This window comes from Galeopterus variegatus, unplaced genomic scaffold (genome assembly GCF_000696425.1).
Source record: "Galeopterus variegatus unplaced genomic scaffold, G_variegatus-3.0.2 Scaffold2306, whole genome shotgun sequence".
In the NCBI taxonomy this organism is placed as follows: Eukaryota; Metazoa; Chordata; class Mammalia; order Dermoptera; family Cynocephalidae; genus Galeopterus; species Galeopterus variegatus.
Genome location: NW_007728417.1, coordinates 87,267 through 95,452, shown reverse-complemented (window position 1 = coordinate 95,452; position 8,186 = coordinate 87,267).

The following is an 8,186-nucleotide window of genomic DNA, read 5'->3' as shown; positions in this document are numbered from 1 at the left end:
CCGCCGAGGGTTCGGATCCCACATACAGACCGGTTCCCGCTCACTGGCTGAGCGAGGTGCGGGTGCAACACTGAGGGCTGCGATCCCGTTGCCGGTCCCGGTCCGGTACGGGCGCGACACTGAGGGTTGCGATCCATTGCCGGACACGAAAAAAGACAAAAAAAAATTTTCATGTTTATGTTAAATCTTGTTTTTGGATAGCAAGAATTGGATTCCAAAGAAGTCCTAAAATTATTTCTCAGGCTTAAAAAAAAAAGAATGTTTCACTACTAAACATAAAGCAAAATAACTATTCTCAAAATTGACAGGTACTTTGAGCCTCTATATGTCATCTACTGTGATAGGTAGTGAGGAGAAATACGTGGAAATACATGGTATAATATTTGTCTTCATGGAGCTGCAATGTAACTGATGGAACAAAATATTTAGCAGTAATAGCTGGTAGTTATAGTACATTTATATACTAGCCACTGTTCATCTTAAGACCACTTAATTCTCACAACAACCCTATGGTTGTTTACAGATAAGGACACAAACAGATTAATCCCCCTGAGGTCACTGAGCCAGCAAGTGACAGAGATGGAATCAAACTTCCACAGTCTGACACTAGTCTGTTTTCTTAACCATTACACTCTATTGACTCATGAAGATCAGAAGGGTTTCAGCATCAAGCTGTGAACACAAAACATGGCTCAGGAGAAATGAGTACTTCAAAACATACTGTATAAAGAAAAGACTCAAAGACGGCTGCAAAGCTTCTTTGGGCAAATGGAAGAAAGATGGTGTCAATGACAAAAATTAGTTGGAAAAGAGCTAGGTTGCAAAGAAAGCAATTTTCAGAATAAAAGAACAAAAAGAAAATTTAAAAAACAAATAAAAAAGAAAAAACAAAAAAAGCAGTTTTCATACTTAGAAATGCAAAATTTGAGGTGATGGTGGAACATCCATAACAGTTCTGTAGGCAACTGAAAATTGTGATTATACTAGTTATATGAATTTTATTTTCTCTCAAGACTAAAAGTCAGAAGAGAAGAATCACTGATTAAGGCTAGAGATGGGGATTTGGAGTTATTACATGAAGATTCAACTAACATTGACTAAGCATCCAGCACATGCCAGGCAGCACAGCCAATATCATGACATACTTTATTTAATATTCACTATAGTAACATGTTTTTCTGCCTTCCCTAATAAGCTATTAGCTTTACAGACCAATGACAATGTCTTTTTTCTTTCACTTATTCATTCAACAAATACTTACTGAACACCTACCATGTGCCAGCCTCTAGGGATACGGTGGGGAACAACAAAAAAACACAATTCCTGCTCCCTCAGAACAAAGACTATGTGGTAAAGATTCTCAAACATTCCTGAATATTGGACTCATTTGTGAAGGGGATGTTACAGAAACAGGCACCCCAGCCCGATGCATTAACTCTAGACCTAATTAATGCTTCCTATGGTGAGGCCCAGTTATGTTTAATTTTTAAGGGTTTCATAGGCAACTGTGAGACTGAAGGTTGAGAATCACTGCTAAAGCAGGTGTCTTTGCCAGCCTATCTGTACTTAGCGCAGCTGCTGGGCACAGTAAGCACTCCATATACACCTGCCTATCAATGAGTGAAGAATATGTTACTGTTACCATTTAAGAGTCAAGGAGACTGAGGGTGAAAGAAGTTACCTTGCCCAGAGGTACACACAGCCAGTAGCAAAGCTAGAATTTAAATGATGGTCTTTTGAGGCAACCAATCTTCATTCAACAGAAAAGGAATCCTAGATAATGTGAAGGAGCATGCTGGAACAACGTATGTCACAGAGGCTTGGAGTTCTGGAAGCCAAGGGTGATGGGAGTATGAAGGAACAGATCTCCTCAAAAGAGCTGGCTCCCCATTCACTGTCTCCACTCCCTTGCCTGTTAGCTATTGTTTTGTTTTCAATTATTTTTGCATTTTTGGTGTGATATACTTCAACATTCAGAAAGTACAGAGAATAATAAAACAAACACTCATGTACCTACCAATAAGATTTATTTTATCTCGGGGCCGGCCTGTGGCTCACTCGGGAGAGTGCGGTGCTGATAACACCAAGGCCACAGGTTCGGATCCCATATAGGGATGGCCGGTTGGCTCACTGGGTGAGCGTGGTGCTGACAACACCAAGTCAAGGGTTGAGATCCCCTTACCGGTCATCTTAAAAAAAAAAAAAAAAAAAAAAAGATTTATTTTATCTCAATACTTGCCATTTGTGCCATTAATTTTCAGTATATTTTAGAAATGAGACATTATACCCTTCTACTTGAGAAATAATCATTGGTGTCCATCATTCCCCTGCATAACTACATTTTTACTGCAAATTCACATATCCATAAGTATGTGTTTTTATATATATCAAATTTTACATAAATGGTACCAGATTATTTGCATCATTTTATACCTTGCTTTTCTCCCCCTTGAGATTTCTCCATGTAGCTCTAGTTTACTCATTTTAACTCTGCATGATATTGTTATGAATAAACCACAATTTATTCATCCATTTTTCTGTGGATAAACATTTAAGATGGTTTCTTCATAAAAATTTTTTTGAACTCCAAGCTGTGTTGCAGTGCACATTATGGTACATGTACTTCCTAGAGCTCTGCTATAGTTTTCTGGGATATATCACTAGCAAAGGAATTGGGTTGGAGGGTATGTTTATCTTCAGCTTCACTACATGTTCTCCAAAGTGGCCAAACCAATTTACACTCCCCCAAAACATGCAGAATTCTCACTGCCCCACCACCTTATTAACAATTTTCAATCCTCCCATTCTGAAACATATGAAGTGAATGAGTATGTCATTGTTGTTTTCATTCTAATTTACCTAATGACCAGTGTGGTGAAATATACCTTCATGCTTATAGGCCATTTATTTTGTTTAACTACCTAGGAGTGGAATTGCTGCATCAAAGATGTACAAAATTAACTTTTATGAAACTGCCAAATAGTTCTGCAAAGTGGTTTTGCCATTTTATATAAGCATATATATATATATGCTTGCATCAGCAAGCACAAGCAAGAGTTCCAATGGTGCCAATCTTTGTCAGCATGTGGTACTGTCAGTTTTTAAATTTTAGCTATTCAAGTGGGTGTTTAAGTAGGATCTCACTGTGGTTTTAATTTGCATTTCCCTAATGACAAACGACGTTGAGCACTTTTTCATGTGCGAATTGCCCATTTCTATAGATATATATTGTTGTGAAGTGTCTACATTTTTTGCCCATTTTTAATGATCGTTTTTTGTTTTGGCACTGGACTGTATCAGGATCCAAACCTGTGATCTTGGTATTATAAGGCTGTGCTCTAACCGAGCTAATTGACCAGCCACTTTATTGTTTTACTTTTTACACTTTGATCAATGATCCAGCTCAAATTATGATGTGAGGGAGAGGTTACAGTTGCAGTTTATCTTTTTTCTGTATGGATATCCAGTTGTTCCAGCACCATTTGTTGAAAAGACTTTCTTCACTGGATTGCTTTCCTGCCTTTGTCAAAAATCAATTGACTCTATAAGTGTGGGTTATTTACAGACTCTCTATTCTGTTCTATTGACTTTTGTTTACCCTTAGGCCAATATCACATTGTCTTGATTACTGTATCTTTTTAGTTATGTCTTGAAGTCAAGTAAATTTAAGTCCTCCAGCTTCAGTGTCCTTTTTTTCAATATTATTTTGGTTATTCTAAATCCTCTGCATATCAATATAAATTTAAAATTAACTTATCAGTTTCTATTTTTTTAGAAAAAATGCCACTGATCAGGATTACTTTGAATCTATAGATCAATTTGGGAGAGAACTGATAATAATTTGTCTTCTAATCCATGAACATGGTATATATCTATGAAATTATTTAGGTCTTTTAAAATTTCTCTTGGCAATATATTATAGTTTTCAGTACAAAGGATTTTGCATGTTTTTTGTTAAATTTGTTCCTTATGCTTTTTAATGTTATGGTTAAAATGGAATTGTTTTTTTTAATTTTATTTTCAATTGTTTGCTTTTAATACATAGAAATGAAGTTTTTGTTTATTTACCTTGTATTCTGATACCTTACTAAACTTAGTTTTAGTTATAGTAGTTTTGTTGTTAATTCTGCAGTGTTTTCTATGTAAACACATCACCTCAGAATAGGGATTATTTTACTTCTACCTTTCCAATTTTTATGTCTTTTATTTTTCTTACCTTGTTGCACTGGTTAGGACCTGCAATAAAATGGTGAATGGTGGTGTGAGAGTGGGCATCCTTGCCTTTTTCCTGATCTTGATGGAAATGCATTCAGACTTTTACCTTTAAATATGATATTAGGCTTTTCATAGATGCCCTTTATTAAGCTGAAGAAGTCCCTTTCTATTCCTAGGTTGCTTAGGCTTTTTATCATGAATATTGCTGAATTTTGCTTAATGCTTTTTCTACATCACCATTAAAACATATTGCCTCATATACACTGAAACCAAAGAATGCTACTAAATATTCCAAGAGAGGGCTATTTAGCAACTTGATTGTTACTCCCCAACTTAATATGTTTATGCATCAAAACGGGAATGCTACCTATGTTTGAGATTTGGATGTTACTTTGTTCCATTTGATACACTATATTTGACAATAAAAAAACTATTCCTCTACATAGTAAAAAAGCAGAGATACTAAAATTAATACGATAGTACTTCAAAAAGATCATGGAAAAATAATACAAATCTTTCTACAACTTTTTGAAGAACTCTCATATTCTTCCTGATCCACATCTTGTTTCAACAGTGAAAAGAAACATAGCACAAATTTTAAATTTAGTTTTAAAATTTCCTTAGTCCACATGTTCAATTTAATTCTTATCAAATTTTTTGCTAACCCACAATGTTTTTTAATGCCTTATGCTTTATAATACTTATTAGAATGGCACCTCAATAAGACACTTTAAATAAAATTTGGCTTGGGCCGGCCGGTGGCGCACTGGATAAGTGCGCCGCTTGGGAACTGCGGCGGCGCTCCCGCCCGAGGGTTCGGATCCCACATACAGACCGGTTCCCGCTCACTGGCTGAGCGAGGCGTGGGAGCGACCCCGAGGGTTGCGATCCTGTTGCCGGTCCCCGGTCCGGTACGGGGGCAACACTGAGGGTTGCGATCCGTTGCCGGACACGGAAAAAGACAAAAGACAAATAAATAAATAAATAAATAAATAAATAAATAAATAAATAAATAAATAAATAAATAAATAAATAAATAAATAAATAAATAAATAAATAAATAAATAAATAAATAAATAAATAAATAAATAAATAAATAAATAAATAAATAAATAAATAAATAAATAAATAAATAAATAAATAAATAAATAAATAAATAAATAAATAAATAAATAAATAAATAAATAAATAAATAAATAAATAAATAAATAAATAAATAAATAAATAAATAAATAAATAAATAAATAAATAAATAAATAAATAAATAAATAAAATTTGGCTTTATTTTAAAACTAACATTTTTATTAAACAAAATTTGAAAAATATTTGAGGGCCGGTCCCGTGGCTCACTTGGGAGAGTGCGGCGCTGGTAGCACTGAGGCTGCGGGTTCGGATCCTATATGGGGATGGCCAGTGCGCTCACTGGCTGAGCATGGTGCAGACAACTGGTGCACTCACTGGTTGAGCATGGTGCAGACCACACCGTGCCAAGGGTTGCAATCCCCTTACCAGTCCAAAAAAAAGAAAAAAGAAAAATATAAATCTTAGAAGAAAATATAAAGTGTCATGGGATCTAAACAATAAAAAATATATATATATATACACATATATATATGAAACTAGGAAAAAAGAAAAGAAAATCAGTCAAGTCCTACCACCCAAATGAATTTCTTTCCAGTCTAATTTTATATATAGTTTTAAATATATATATATACACATATATATATGAAACTAGGAAAAAAGAAAAGTAAATCAGTCAAGTCCTACCACCCAAATGAATTTCTTTCCAGTCTAATTTTATATATAGTTTTTCCTTTCTTCATTTTTTATATAACTGAAATCATACTGCATAGATAATGAAAAGAAAATCAGTCAAGTCCTACCACCCAAATGAATTTCTTTCCAGTCTAATTTTATATATAGTTTTTCCTTTCTTCATTTTTTATATAACTGAAATCATACTGCATATATAATTTTATCTGTTTGTTTTGTTTAACATTTTATCCCAATAATTTTCTTCATAAGCACACAAAATGTTACTGCTAATTTAAAACATGTCTAGGTTCATATTGTTAGTTAACTTACACTGTATACAACCTTGTATGAAAAAAGTTAACATAGGTTACACGTGATGACTCTACTTTCATAACACCACTCACCAGCTATGCAATCATAGGCAAGACACTTAATCTCTCTAAGCCTTGGCTTCTTATCTGTAAAAGGGGCCTAACAAAGAACATTCATTATAGGGTTATTGTGAAAATATAATAAGAAAATATATGTAAAGTTTTTAGTACAGTGCCTGGCACATAGTATTCAACAAATGTTATCAATTATTATTTCACTAATACAACAGAACCTCCTTCCCTTTGATTTCCCATCAGTGGCAGCACTAAAAAGTGATGAAAAAATGCAAAAGGGGATCAGTAAATCTCAATTACCAGTCTCAATTACTCAGTGATGGATTACCTACATCAGAGGTCAGGTGTCACCTGTAGATGTGTTTTGTTTGGTCTGCACAATGTTTAAATATTTTTAAAGTGTGGAAACATTAAATTGCCAATATTTGGCAACCTTTAAATCTACAAAAGTGGGAATTTCATAATTCAATTTAACAAATGCTAACATTTTAAAATTAAGTTTACACATACAAAGGGCAGATTTCTGACTTCTCCTGAAAAATAGGAAGATGTGGCAACAAGGAGTACAAATGTCTACATGGCGGCTATAAGCTGGAACTTAATCACAGATGCTGTTCACTTTAGATAGCACCTGTCCTTTTCCATTTGCTACAGTGCACACCATCCTATTGTGCTTTATACCCTGACAGATCCAGTCATTTATATTATCCTTACTGGCCCCTATGGCCATTGGAATTGGAAATCCCTGAATTTTTGTGGACGTACTGGAGAGGCTTGATGCTTATTCAGTTTTCAATTGGTCTTTTTAATTGTGTTTGTTTGTTTTAATCCTGCCCAAATGATTCGTTTTGCTTGTGTTTTCTATGTAACGGATTGATAAACAGGTTGAGAGAGGAAATATAAACACAGGGCATCTTTTACATGTTAACAATGATATAACTTATCGTCTACAGTTGTAACGTGTATATTTGTAGCGATCAATTAATAAAAACAAAACTAAACACTCCTCAAAGGTAAATTATGATTACTCCACATGACTATGGAGTCAAGAGCTCCGTATATTTGTCCCTGTCTAGCCCCAAGTAAGTCATTAAAACTCTGAGCTTCAGCTATCCCTTATGTATAATAAGATAATACTGTATACTTACAAAGGTTGGAAGGGTGAGTAAATTAAGCCTAGTGAAATGAAATGTCTATTAATGTCTTTCCCTCGCCCCAATTCCCTCTGGCTCCTACTAAAGGGAGAGAGTGCTATATCAAGAAGTCATTCTTAAGACTTATGCAGACAATTCTCAAAGGAGGACGGGTGCGATCAGAACCAACCAGGTAACGTAAGGGCACCCAAACCGTTACAAAGGGTGTTAATGTACTCAGAAGTTTAAAGAAAAACGTACAAATCTCACTCACTGAAGTTATCTTTTGTAGACAGAGTAAAGCTGTGTAAAGAGTAACATTTAACCGGCACCGTCTGTGAGTGGACCAGAATTGGGGGACAGGAATTTGTAAGGCCCAAGGTACGCATTATTTTATAACACGTTCTCTTCATCCCCAGTTCCTCTTCATCTAGAAGGGTTAGACGCGAGGCTTTATCGGGCACGGCGACAAAGGGAATGAAATGAAGGCACCCGCTGGAGCGAAAACCCTCGCGGCTAGCGGCGGAGAGGGCCCAGGCTCCCGAGAAAGGGGCACCCGCGCTCCGCGGCTGCCGGTGCGGGGCCAAGGCGTACAGAGCCGCGGGGCCTGGGGCGGAACGCCGGCCGGGAGCGGGGGCGCGAGTCCCGCCCAGGCCCGGAGGCGCCCGAGGGCTCACACCTCCCCGGGCTGCACGCG